Source organism: Stigmatopora argus, chromosome 21 (genome assembly GCF_051989625.1).
Source record: "Stigmatopora argus isolate UIUO_Sarg chromosome 21, RoL_Sarg_1.0, whole genome shotgun sequence".
NCBI classification, from domain to species: domain Eukaryota; kingdom Metazoa; phylum Chordata; class Actinopteri; order Syngnathiformes; family Syngnathidae; genus Stigmatopora; species Stigmatopora argus.
Window position 1 is genome coordinate 10,260,336 of NC_135407.1, and position 14,433 is coordinate 10,274,768.

At 43.2% G+C, this 14,433-nt stretch overlaps 1 protein-coding gene and 1 long non-coding RNA gene across 2 annotated transcripts in view; one reads left to right on the forward strand and one right to left on the reverse strand.

Annotated features, from left to right (window-relative positions):
• The window catches only part of LOC144066887 (gonadotropin-releasing hormone II receptor-like), a 252,259-nt gene that overhangs the window by 126,101 nt on the left and 111,725 nt on the right, over positions 1-14,433 (reverse strand). The window lies entirely within an intron of this gene.
• LOC144067454 (uncharacterized) lies at positions 267-10,619 on the forward strand. Its single transcript, XR_013297950.1, has 3 exons — positions 267-1,645; positions 7,602-10,208; positions 10,240-10,619. It is a non-coding gene; the product is annotated as an uncharacterized LOC144067454 (long non-coding RNA).

Here is a 14,433-nt window from a genome sequence, read left to right on the forward strand (position 1 = left end):
TTTTCCCAACGAATTCAAAGTTTCATCAATCTAAACGCAGGAAACGCAACGTTGAAGCAGGTTGCGATGTCACATTTAAAAAGTGTGAGTGATTTATTGTGATGGAAAAACGTTGTTTTTCTCTCTGCTGCTCCTTTTTGAGTATAATTTTAAGATTAAATTGTAATCGTTTTTCTTTTAACTGCAACTTCGCAGTTAGAAATATCACCGTTTGGCGCTAAACTTGAACTAAAGATGATAGAGCATGACGTCATAAAAGAGCGCACTTTGACCTATGATGTAGTACTGTCGACAACCGAACAAGCAGAAACGAACTGGACAAGACCACACGTGGAACAGTTAGCTTCTAAAATGTTTGCAACGATTGAACGAATGAGGTAAGTTGAATTACTCTTGCATTATTTTATAACATTATCAAACGGTATTTAGTTTAGCCAACGAGTGATTGAAGCAAGTTCACCTGTTGCTGTTTGTAAATGCTAGTGATGAGAAACTGACTTAGAAATCTCCAATTGAATGTACCAAGAGCTAACAAAAAGCTTTTGCTATCGTTTAATTGTGGGCTTTTATAAAAAAAAATCTGACAATGCAGATCATACTCTGCGTCCTTCTAAATCAGGGGTAGGGAACCTATGACTCGGGAGCCATATGTCGCTTTCCACTAACCTGTGAGGTTAAATATGGAATTCACTGATTAGGGAGCTGAGTCCCGAAATTAGCAACAGCATGAAGAATATGACATATTTTATTCCTTCATTTTATTGTAGCTGTTGCATTTTTGATATAGTACCACAGTAGGATTAAAACTGTTCTCAACTCAATTACAATGAACAAAAGGTCTTTTGTTTGAGTTTCTGCTTCAAGGTGTGGTCCAGGTGATAAGTGGTCCAGGTGACAAGTGGTCCCGGTGATAAGTGGTCCAGATGAAACCAGGGACAAAGGGATCCCCGCGGAGAGGGCGATGGTCCAGATGATACCAGAAACAAAGAAATTCCTGCGGAGGGAGCGACCAAACCAGACGTGGATTCGCGGACAAGGAGCTCTCAGGGGAGGACACCCCTCCAGAATCGTCGTGGGACAGTCCGAATATCATTAGAATCAGCGAATGAATATTCATTTTTGTTTAACTATAACTGTGCAAACGCGGGTGTGGACCGTTGCCTTTTCATCCTCCACTGTGCATTACGACGCGCAGCTGGTTTACTATTATTTGGGAGGGGGCCCAGAGCTCTGTAAGGATCAATTTCTGGAATAAACCATCTGTGGAGTAACTCGCAAACCCTGGTTTCTTCCTTCGATGCTGAACGCGCACATTTGTTAGATAAGATCAGACTGAGTTAAGGAATTAGGGATAGGTGTTAAAACTGTGAATCTAACAATTTTGGTGACCCCGACGTGCGTCGAGGGAGGTCGGTTAATGGTTAATGCCGGAGTCAGGGATTCCGAGGAGTGATATTTATTAGGAAAAGGAAAAACGTTTGGAAACGTGACACGTCGCGGACGTGGGATTAAGGAAGGGGAACCCCGCCGAAGTCGCGGACTTCGAAGCACGTCGTGAACGTGATATTTATAAGAGTGGTCTGGATTTGAGACACTCGGCATCTTTCTATGGAGACTTCTCTGACGGGCGCCTGAAATCTAAAAGGTAAGCGGAATGCCTGTTACTTAACTGTCAAAATTCTGCTATTGGATTTTTAAATTATGGAGAAGTCACAGTAGAAACGTGTTCTAGGGATTTTTTTTAAAAAATCCGAAAGGTTGTATGCATAAGACCTGTTACTTAACCGTACGAAAATTGTGCAAACTTATTTTTTAGAGTAGAAGGGATTTTTAAGATTCCGAAAGGTTGTATGCATAAGACCTGTTACTTAACCGTACAAAAATTGTGCAAACTTATTTTTTAGAGTAGAAGTCACAGTAGAAATGTGATTCATATAACACGAGTATTTGTTCAGGGACATTTCCGTGATTATATATCTGGAATCAGTGATTGGGGATTCCAGAACGGTCGTTTTGAGATAAAGGGAAACGTTCGTATGAAAACAATGGAATAAGGTGATTCCGTAAAAAGGTTTTATGTTGGAGACCTTTTACTTAATTGTAAGAAAAATTCAGCAAACTTATTTTTTAAGTCTTCAGCAGGGAAACGACTGGTTCCACAGATGTTTTTTTCTTAGGATTGCTCCTAATAAAAATTCCTAATTCTAAATTGGATATACTAAAATTCTAAATTTCTTAATTCCTAGAATTGAATATACTAAAATTCTAAATTTATCCGGTGATTTGTGATGACTGCGTTGGTAAAAATGCTAGGAGCGCTTGAACAAGAATGTGTGTGTGTTGCGAAGAATGGGGAGGAAGACGCTGAAGGAAAATGGAGTTTGTGTGTGTGTGTTAAAAGAAGAATGGAGAATGATGCAGACGGAGAATGGAATGAATTGATGAGTTTGTACGGAGAAGTCGAAGCACAGGTTCTGAGTGGGGTTCAAAAGAAGGGGGAATCCAAAATGAGACGAGAGTTGAAGAAACAATTTTGTACGTTGAAAGGAAATGTGCATTTTACAGGTCAAAAGCGCGAATGGAATATGAATGATTTGGCCGTAGCGTTGCAAAAAATAGAGTGTGACGTCACAGCTAAGAAGGTGGTAATACAAAAGCGAAAGAAAGAAGTGAATTGGTGGTGTCGTGACCCGATAAAGAGAAAGGAGGAGGAGTTGAAACTACATAGATTGGCAATACATAACCTAGTGATTGCGTCAACAGCTTTGGCCACAGTGAGGCGTCAACAGGCTATGGAAAAAGGTAAGAAATCTGCTTCTGGAAAATTAGGTGGTACTGTGGCGCCACTTAGTGGATTTAATGACACATTGCAGCAAATAGGTGATATTGTGACGTCCTCTGGTGGCATTTCTCATACATTACCCCAACCCACAATATATCCCACCGGTCCTCTCAAACCAGCTTTGACTTTGATGCCCCCTCTTGTACCTTCAGCACCCCTACTGAATTATCAAGCTCCAATAAGACCTTACGGTATGTCCCTACAAGCACCAGTAGTGACTTTAGGTGGACGGATAATCCTCGACGTTGAGAACGAGGAGGAAGCCATGTCTTCCGAGGCAAAAGTCCTCATAAGAACAGCATGTAATCTCAAAAATTCAAAAGATATACCAAAACAGACCAGCGGTGACTTGACTGATCGAGAGGACGATGCAGAAGTAACAGAAAGAGACCGACTTTATAGAGAACAGAAGTGCAGAGAGGAAGCGACTCGACAGAAAAATGAAGAAAAGAAACGTAATAAGAAAGGAAAAGGTGAGTTGACTGACCATCTTATACTGTTTGAGGACGCTAATCGACAATCAGACTATGACTCAGACAGTGACTCAGACATTCCAGACGAAAGAGAGAAAGAGAGAGTGGACATGTACAGACAGGCTCCACCAGATTCTGGATTTCATATCGCCCTTCGCCCACGTAACAGTGGGGCGGATGAAACATCAGACAGGACTGCCAGGAGGAAACCAAAGCCCAGCGCAAAGCGGGTACAAGCCACATCTGGAGGTATGTTTCCCCTCCGCCCTCAGGGAGGAGGCATGATATATGAGCCACTTGTTCTTAGAGATGTGGCTGCATTGACTGAACAACTCCCTCCTCTGGCGAGGGGAGGAAGTCCATGGTTGATGAAATTCTTGGCTTTAATGAGTGGACAGAGTTGTGCACTTGGTGACATGAGACAGGCCATATCAGCATCCTGCACTCAACATCAGGTACGAATGATAGAGGAGGAAGCAGCAACTATAAGATATCCACACGACACTCCATTGACCCAAGTGTCAGACGCCTTGTTCAGGGCAATTAAAAATGCCTTCCCACGACCCCATGACTTGGCTCCAACCGTGTTCCCATACACCGATGGAGTGGGAGGTCCGGTGCATTATGAACAATGTATTAAAGACTGGATAGAAAGCACCGGTCGCCATCCATCTGGCATATTTGAGAGTGAAACCTTATTCCGAACAGCTATTGTCGAGGGTCTTCCAGAACCGGTTAAAAAAGAGTTGAGGAAGGATCCCGACTTGTTGACAGGTGACGAACCTAGATTTAAATGTCACCTAGCTCATCATTGTAAGATATATGATAACGAGAAGATAAAAGAAAAAGCCGAATCACAAAATTTGACCTCTGCTCTGTTGAAACTCCAACTTTCCAAATTACATAGTGAAGCCAAAAAATTTAAGCAGGAAAAGACAGAGCAATCCGCACAGATGTTTCAGGGATATGGTGGGGCGCGAGGTGCTGGTCATGGATACGGTGGTCGGGGGCATGGTTGCTCTGGTGGCCGGGGAGGAGGGTACTCAGGACAAGGCCAACAAGGCAACTGTTTTGTGTGTGGCGGTAGTGGACACTGGAGACGTGATTGCCCCAGTCAACAACGGCAACAGCAACAACCGTTCCCACGGCAACAGCAACAACCGTTCTCACGGCAACCCATACCATGGCAGTATGGCCCACCACAACAGCAGCGGCCTACGCGTGGGGGAGGACGAGGCACTGGCAGACCATGGCGGCCGCAGCAGCCGGCCCAGCCACCTGGACAATATTACCACGGCGGAGATGATTCTTACGAACCAGGGGATCCTCAACACTCCGAATAGAGGTGCCCGAGAAGCTCGGGAAGCAGTGGAACGGCAGACCCAATGCTTCACATGAGAGTCAATGGCGTACAAACATCAGCTTTGGTGGACACGGGAGCAACGCACTCATCTTTGAACATCCCGCTCGCTGCCAGTTGTCTCTCCTCAGCAGCCGTGACTTTGGTCGGCTTCTCGGGGTCTCCTCAAGCTCTGCCTGTTACCAGACCTCTACGAACTGAAATCCCCCACTTAAAACAGACTCTCTTCCATTCCTATGTTCATTCACCCCGAACACCTGTCAATTTGATGGGAAGAGACTTGTTGATGTCTATTGGAGCTACCATCTTATGTGGGCCGGATGGCCTCACAGTGACTTTACCAAATGGTGCAAAGATTCCGTGTTCACAACCAGTACGAACATGTGGATAGTGGTTGATGTGTCCTTTGCAACAAGATTCAGAGGTAGCAATGATCTATTGGTCACGTCTTGAGCCTGAAACTCCGGCCACGGGGGGACTGTTGTCTGTTTATTACCAGTGGAAATCATTCATTGACTCACTTCGGCCTTACCATCCACCCATGGATGATTTTCATTGTACGTTGTTTTATGACATAGAAGATGATTTAATCTATCGAGACCATTTTCAAAAGGTTCTTGGAAGGCCCTGGCAGCTGAAAACCACCAAAATCTTTTTGGGTCCAGAAGGTGTAGCGTCATATGTTGATTTGGACGAATCGCAAAAAGTATGGTACAAAATGTCGGATACAGCCGACCCACACATTACCTTGGCTCTGTCTCCTGATCATGAAGCTCGCCAACTCGGTCCAATGGTCAAGAAACTTCTTAAAGTAACTAACTGGCAGTCCACTGACATCCCGGGATTGACTTATTCCAAAATGCATGACTCTTATCAGATTGACCCACAGACTCCATCGTTAAACTCCTCCATTTTGGAAGAACAAATCTTGACTCGGGAACATGGCAGGGAATTGACTGATCACCACCAGACAGAGGTTATGTTAAAGACTATTCCGGACACGTTGTGGTCATCAGGACCATTTGATGTGGGCCATTGTGTTAAAATTCCACCTGTAACGTTAGAAATAGATGAGAGTGTCATTATCCACAGGCCACAATATAGATGGAAGGTTCCAGCGACTAGGCGGGTATTGATGTATTGTAGTGTAGCACTGGATAGGGTTGAACTTCGTCAACCAGAGTGCACTCGTTATGCTGCAGGGCTCGCTAAAGTGCTTCTTAAAACAGCTCATACAGTGATGGGACATCCCCTATACGTTTTGACTGATCATGGGGTATCGGCGTATGTGGCTTCGTCATCATTTACATTATCATCGCTTCGACAGTCCAGACTTTTACGTATACTAACAGCTCCAAACATTAATTACGTTCACACAGGCATCAATATGGCGGATAACATCCATTTAGGACCCCACGAATGTGCTATGCGGGTTAATCACCAAAGGTACGTTCGGGCTGACCTCGCTACCACACCGCTTTCATCCGGTCGTATTATGTTTACAGACGGTTGTTGTTGGAGAGACCATTCGGGACATCTACATGCGGCGGCTGCCGTAGTGGAAAGTAAGGGAGATGACTTCGTGCATTGTGCATCCTTTATTCAGGGAGCTAATCAGTCTGCCCAGGCGGCTGAGCTGTTGGCCCTCTGTTTTGCTTTGGAGACCGCAGCAGGTCATCCGGTTACCATTTATAGTGATTCGGCTTATGCAGTTTCGGCTGCTGTCATTGATCTCCCCGAATGGGAACGAAATGATTATAAAACGGCCAAGGGTCAACCCATTGCACACCGGGATATCGTGTTGCGCCTGCGCAAAGCCATGCTCCTTCCGTCCCAATTGGCGATTGTTAAGGTTCCTGGTCACTCCAAGTCCTCATCTTTTGTAGCTAGAGGTAATCATGCGGCGGATCAATTAGCAAAATCAGTAGCTGGATACATGGTAGATAATCCTTCTAATCTGGTTCAATTGGAATCCAACCACTACTCAGATCCAGTGCATGAGAGTTTGTCTGTGGATGTGATTCTGGAGGCCCAGCAATCGGCCTCTCCGGAGGAACGGACTGTGTGGGCGCATGCGGGTGCTGTGAAACGTGTGGATGGTGTATGGGTGGGTCCCACAGGATGTCCTGTAATTCCGATGGGACCATTATCTGTGTCTGTCTTGGCGGAGGCCCACTCATCTGCTCACGTGGGCCCCCAGGCGATGATGACTAAATTGACTAACTGGTGGCACCCACACTTGTCTTCCCTTGTGTGGCGACACGTCAACGACTGTAAGACATGTATGTTGTTCAACGCCAAACCGACCCTTAAACCCAGACCTGGTGACTTTCATCCAGCCCTCTGGCCAGGGGCTGAGATCACCATTGACTTTACTGACATGACACAACGAGTAAACGGTAAAAGATACCTCCTGGTCATTGTAGATTCATTCTCTCATTGGCCGGAGGCATATCCATGTGCTAGGGAGGACGCGGCAGCAGTCATTAAGGCTTTGGTGAATCATTATATCCCTTCACATGGTTTTCCTGCACTCATTAGATCGGCTAATGGTACTCACTTTAACAATAAGGCCCTACAGAAGGTTGAAAGCATGTTAGGCCTTAAACATCGTTTTGGTTGTGTTTACCACCCACAAAGCCAAGGTAAGGCTGAACGAATGAATCGTACATTGAAAGAGAAATTGGCAAAAATAATGTACGGCACTAAAATGTCTTGGCTTCAAGCCCTCCCATTGGCTCTACTCTCGATTCGTCAAACCATAAACAAAACCACAAATTTTGCCCCATTTGAATTACTTACGGGCCGGCTGATGCCCGGTCCTAGTTCCTCCATCACCCCATATGAAGAGGTTCCATTACCCGATCTCTCACATGCAGCATATTGGTCTCAATTGCATTCTCTGGTATCTAATATTTCTTCACAGATAAAGGAGGCGGCTGCAGTTGTACGTGATCACCCACATTAGGAACCCACGGTCTCAACCCACGTTCTTCTTAAGGTTATATCCTGGAAGTGGTTGGAGCCCAGGTGGACCGGTCCCTTCAAAGTGACTGCTCGTACATCAAAGGCGGATTCTCCAAAGGCGGCCTTTGATTCTCCCGGGGACAGGACACATACATTTTAAAATGACACCTAGTCCCTGGTCTGGACTGCATTTGTGCCAGTCCAAGAGAGGGAAGTGGGGTACAGGATGTGTTTGCTTATTGATTATTGTTTTAATTTTTCTCTTGTTATTTTTTGAAGGAGCACTCCACATGTGTATGCCATACTCCTGTTGGGCGATCTCCAATCAGACGGATGTGGCTCCAATGACACCACTATCTCCAACAAATGGGACACCACTGGTACACAAGCGATTTAAAAAACATACAAACTCAGTAGGGTATGGGGGTTCTTCGCTGGCCAGTTATGATCCTTGCACCCAGGGTCAGGTGCAGTACCTGACAGACCAAACGCATCCAAAGGGAATGAATGACAATAGGCTATGGTTTTGTTACAACGGATCGTTCGAAATTCGTATGTTTATTCCATACACAGCATTATATTCGAAAAGGAATGGAAAGGGTTCGGATTGGGGAAACAAATACAAATGGTATATGGATGCTAGGCCGTACCAGGACTCAGGGGGTGATTGGGCACACACCGTAGTGGTGGATCAGTCGACCCGCTGGTCATCTGGTACCTATGGCTGGTCAAAAATAGCTAAAAAATGGCAAAAGAAGGTTTCAAATTTCTCTGTTGATGCTTCTGGTTTGTATTTCAGGATAAATGAGTCGGAAGGCACCTTACCTCTGTGGAGGGAGGGTGACTGGACTTCATCGTCCACAAAGTGTAGCTTCCTGAACCTGTGTGCATGGTCCTCGGATACCGATCCATGCTGGCCAGTGGGGATGTGTAAAAAACCTAGTACTACTCGGGCGAAAACCGGCAAGGTGATTCCATCAATCGTGTCCCCTAAATCGAGTAAGGTCCGCATAATCCTTGGCGAACCATCAGTGGACGATTGGTTTAGAATGACTACAGGTATTACGGCAGGATCTAACAATTGGCTGTTAATGGCAGAGCAAGCTGCCAGCAAAATCCAAAATGATTGCCTCGTGTGTATGGGTGCTCGACCCGTACTCCGTATTGTTTCGGCCCCAGTCGAAAATGAATGTATTGTGGACCTTCTAAAAAACAATAACCCGAAATTTAATTGTTCTAAGTACGATTCGATATTCCCACTTGCCCAAGAGGATAAAGAGAAACCAATTTTTGATAAAGCAGTAGCACGACAAAATTTTACCTGTCTCAAATTAAAGGGGACTGGAAAATCATTGGGAAGCATTCAGTCTGATTGGTGTGTATTAAATATGTCTTTTCCGGTACCACACCCCTTATCCCGAGCGGACATCTGGTTATGGTGTGGAAGCGATAAGTTGTATGATAGATTACCCACAAATGCTTCTGGTGTGTGCTCTTTGGTGTCTTTGTTGCTTCCGGTTTCTGTTTCCCCAGTGAATCTCACAGCTGGAGTACAATTACCTTCAAGCCTGAAGGATATTTTGCATCGCAACAAGAGGGCATCACCCACCTGGATGGGTAACTCAGACCCCACCTATATTGACGCCACAGGCATCCCCCGTGGCGTTCCAAATGAGTATAAACTTGTTGATCAGGTCTCAGCAGGATTCGAAAGTCTTCTAATTTGGGTAACCCCTGACAAAAATGTTGATCGCATTAATTACATTCATTACAATGTCCAGCAACTTGGCAATTACACTGTTGAGTCGTTTGAGGCGGTACATGAACAGTTAGCGGCAACATCTCTCATGGCTTTCCAAGATCGTATAGCATTAGACATGTTATTGGCCGAGAAGGGTGGGGTATGTGCTATCTTTGGTGATTCATGTTGTACTTTCATCCCTAATAACACGGCAACAAATGGACGTCTCACCAAAGCCTTGGAAGGCCTCCGAACCCTGACTAATAAGATGGCAGACCATTCAGGTGTGGGTGACTCACTCTGGGACCGAAGGATGGATCAGTTCGGTACCTGGAAAGGTTTGATGGGAAATGTCTTCATATCTGTTGTTGTTTTCACGACTTTACTTAGTCTTTGTGGATGTTGCCTCATCCCCATGGCTCGTACTCTGGTTATTCGTTTGATCGATAGGGCAGTGGGACCAGATCCGAAAGGTCAGTATACTCAATTGCTACAAACTGATCCCTCTGCAACCACCGCCGAGCATGTGTTCATGGATACACTAATGTGATGCTTCTTTGTTTCTTTTCTTATACTAACGTAGTGCTTCTTAGTTTTTTCTTACTAACTTGTGTGTTGTTTGTCGGTATGGTCTCTTTTGGGAGACCAAGAGAGGGAATGAAGAATATGACATATTTTATTCCTTCATTTTATTGTAGCTGTTGCATTTTTGATATAGTACCACAGTAGGATTAAAACTATTGTTCTCAACTCAATTACAATGAACAAAAGGTATTTTGTCTGAGTTTCTGCTTCAAGGTGTGGTCCAGGTGATAAGTGGTCCAGGTGACAGTGGTCCCGGTGAAAAGTGGTCCAGGTGACAAGTGGTCCCGGTGATAAGTGGTCCAGATGAAACCAGGGACAAAGGGATCCCCGCGGAGAGGGCGATGGTCCAGATGATACCAGAAACAAAGGAATTCCTGCGGAGGGAGCGACCAAGCCAGACGTGGATTCGCGGACAAGCAGATCTCAGGAGAGGACACCCCTCCAGAATCGTCGTGGGACAGTCCGAATATCATTAGAATCAGCGAATGAATATTCATTTTTGTTTAACTATAACTGTGCAAACGCGGGTGTGGACCGTTGTCTTTCTCATCCTCCACTGTGCATTACGACGCGCAGCTGGTTTACTATTATTTGGGAGGGGGCCCGGAGCTCTGTAAGGATCAATATCTGGAATAAACCATCTGTGGAGTAACTCGCAAACCCTGTTCTCTTCCTTCGATGCTAAACACGCACAGTTGTTAGATGGGATCAGACTGAGTTAAGGAATTAGGGATAGGTGCTAAAACTGTACATCTAACAGTTCCAAAAAAGAACTAGCGGAAAGAAACTAAGCTAATAGTACAAAGAAAGTTCTGTTAAAACACCAAAAGTCGTGTTACTTTCACTGTATTTTAAACAATTTGAAATGACAGTGACTCATTAATGAACAAGAGAAATGTATGCAGTACCTTGTATTTTAATGCAGTATTATCAAAATATTTAGTCCACCAACTTCAACACAAATTTCGGCCTGTATAAACAACAATATGTTAGATGAGGTCGAATTTGTGGTAGGGCTAGCATTGGCAGGCTAGCGTGTGGCTCAAATCTTTCCAACTTGAATTTCAACTGAAAAGCAACAGACTATAACAGCAGTTTGTGTATCTTTCAACACGTTTTTTTTTCAGGATAAAAGATTCATCAGGGCGGACCAGCGCTTTGTTTTGTTGCGCACTAAAATATTAGTATGAGGTTGTTAACTGCTACTTTATTTTCTGGACGAACTTAAACGTTTCATTAATCTAAATTCAGGAAGCCCAACGTTGAAACAGGTTGTGACGTCACGTTCAAGAAGCGTGGGAAAATTCAATGTGATGGAAAAAACGTCGTTTTTTTCTGTTGTCAATTTTTGGGGATATTTTTAAGATTAAAATGTAATCGTTTTTAACTGCAATTTTGCTGATTATAATATCACTGTTTGGCGCTAAATTTGAACTCGCGATCAAAGAGGAATACGTCAAAGGAGCGCTCTTTGGTCTTTGATGTCTACCCCGAGATATGAACAACAATCGAATGAAAATCCGTCATATGCAGTAGTACTCACATCGGAACCCGCAGAAACTACTTGGACAAGACTTTTCTAACATGGAACAGTTAGCTTCTCAAATTATTGCAATGATTGAACGAATAGGAGGTAAGTTGAATTACACTTGCAAAATTTTCTCACAACATAAATGCAGTTTAATTTATCCAACGAGTGATGGAGGCAAGTTCACCTGTTGTTGTTGTTGTTGTTGTCAGTAAATGCTAGTGATGAAAAACTTACTTAGAAATGTCCAATTGAACTTGCCAAGAGAAAACGAAAAGTTTTTGCTATCTTTTTAATATGGGCTTTTTAAAACATTTTTTCTGACAATGCATATCATACTTTGTGTCCTTCTAAGTTATTGTGACTCCTGGAGGATTAAATCATGTTTAAATAAAGTAAATGATGTATGTATGTATGTATTATTCATGATGTTTTACTTTATTTTCTAAAGAGGACATCATAGATCCTGTTGAATCAGAAGACTTTCTTGCCATAACGAAATTCGAAATGGATGTCATTCCCGACACACTCAAGATAAACACAGAAATGATGATCAATGATGCCATGCATCTCTCCTTGGTGGATGGTAAATGAACACTTGGCAAGATGGCCACACATTTGCTTTTCATTGATGTATCATTTTCTTACATTGCCTACTTTACCCTTCTTCAGGGTTTGACGAGAGCATAAAAGAGGAGCTGCTCCTGGAGGAGTCCTTCAAAGTTTGGGACTCCAAGTCACCCTTCCGAATGGGCAGAAAAAGACACCTCTTTCTCTTGGAGAAGACCTTGGTTTTTTGCAAGGTGGCCAACGACACCAAGGGAAAGTACAAATACATTTTCAAGAGAAAACTTAATGTGAGTAATCCTTTACACCATTTTTATATGTGAACCAAATCTGTGAAAATGATAATCTCATTGCCTCCTCAGCTCTCCGAAATAAATGTGATAGAGCGCGTGGAGGGAAACCCCCGCAAGTTTGCACTTTCGATGCGTTCCACATCGAACAACATCATTGTTCTCAAGGTTAGATGCTCTTCTCTCTCTCTTTGAAAGTAAAACAGAAAACAAATATTGTAACTCTTACATTAATTGAAATTCCAGCGAATATAGGATGCTTATGTGGTTCTCAAAAGTGGTCTAAAAGGCCACGTTAACTTTTGCCTGTCTTCCAAATCAATAGGCGCCCACTATTAAGACCAAACTGGAATGGATCGAGCACATCCGAAAGCTGATCCATGAACAGACCAACTTCCTGTGGGCGGGACTGAAGAAGCTTCTTTATATTCCTAAATCCAGCACAGACACGTTCCGCAAGCACCAGAGGTATTTAAGTACACTTCTACAATATACAGGCATTCTTGGTTTAGGTCTACACACTGAAAGTGTTGTTATGAGTCATGACTGAGTCGACTTAAGTTTTTTTTTTTAAAACGAGCCATTGTCTTACTGTTTTTTTTCTTTCGACTTAAAATGTTAGCGAAGTGTAATTGACCCAACTGGTTCCACGATAGAAAGTAGTTTGGTCAAAAGTAAACAGTTCTTTGAAAACGTGTGTAATGACTTGTTATAATTCCTGCATTCCAACCTATGTGTCAATTTTGGATACGACACAGCCGTAATAATGAATTCAAGTTATTGCAGCACTGCCTATTTGCTTAAATCAAACCGGAATTGTCAAGATTTGGGACTGAAATTTCTGAGATTTGACTTCATGCTTAGAGTGGTTTTTAATCATTACAAAACATTTTTTGTAAGTATTTCTAGAGGGCGGCCCAGCGGCCTCACAGGTCTGGGATCGAAGGTTCGATCCCAGGTGGGTGCCTACTGTGTAGACTTTGCATGTTCTCCCCGGGCTTGCATGGGTTTTCTCCGGGTACCCCACTTTTGAATATTCTAAATTGCCCCTAGGTATGAGTGTGAGTGTGAACCGTTGCCCGTCTCCATGTGCCCTGCAATTTAGGGTATCCCCTGCCAGGTTCCCATATTTAGCTCAGATTGCTCCAGCACCCCCCCTGACCTCTGTGAGGATAAGCTATACAGAAAATGAAAGAATTTATTTCTTCTTATTGTGTTTTAAGGGGTGAAGAACATTTGAGAGTCCATGTGAAAGCGGTGAACTTCAGTGGCCCAGAAAAGCTCGATGAGCCCGCATCCATTAAGATTGGGGATTGCCACGTGATGACACCCGACCTAAAGTTTGCATCAAGAAAAAGAGGCATTTTGAAAGTTAATCAACCAAACAAAGAACACTCGGAAAAAAAGAAAGTCACCTTTAAATTGAATTAATTAAATGTTTGTATTTTTCATATTGTAGACTTGTAACTTATTGCTATGTTCTTAAATATATTTGGAGCATATGGAACAAAAGAAAGTCACCTTTAAATTGAATATTTTTGTATCCGCTTCCCCCTATTGTACAGTTTATATGATTGCTTACAGACGTTTGTATATAGTTTGATATTTTTACAGAATTAAATGTCTGTTATCTTCACAGAATGTTTTGCTCTTATTTATTCATTCATTCATCTTCCATACTGCCCATCCTCGAAAGGGTTGTGGGGGTTGCTATATGCATAAATTGTTCAAGGTTGCAGTTCCCATTTTTGCAGTACATACTGTAAATCAATTTTTTTGTTGTAATTTCCAGGCAAGGTGGGTCAATCCTAGTAGACCTCCATGACTAATCACATACATAAAATAATGCAATTTCACGGATTAAATGAGAAAATTGGAATTAAAATTGCTACATGTGTACTTTGTTCAAAGTTGCTGGTCCCATTTTTGTGGGACTGTAAATAAAGATTTTTTTTCCGTTTCCAGGCAACGTGGGTCAATCTTGGTAGCAAACGTCCCTGACGACTCACAAACAAAATTATGCAATTTCACGAATTACATTTAGAGAAAATTGAAATTAAAATTGCTACATGCGTACGTT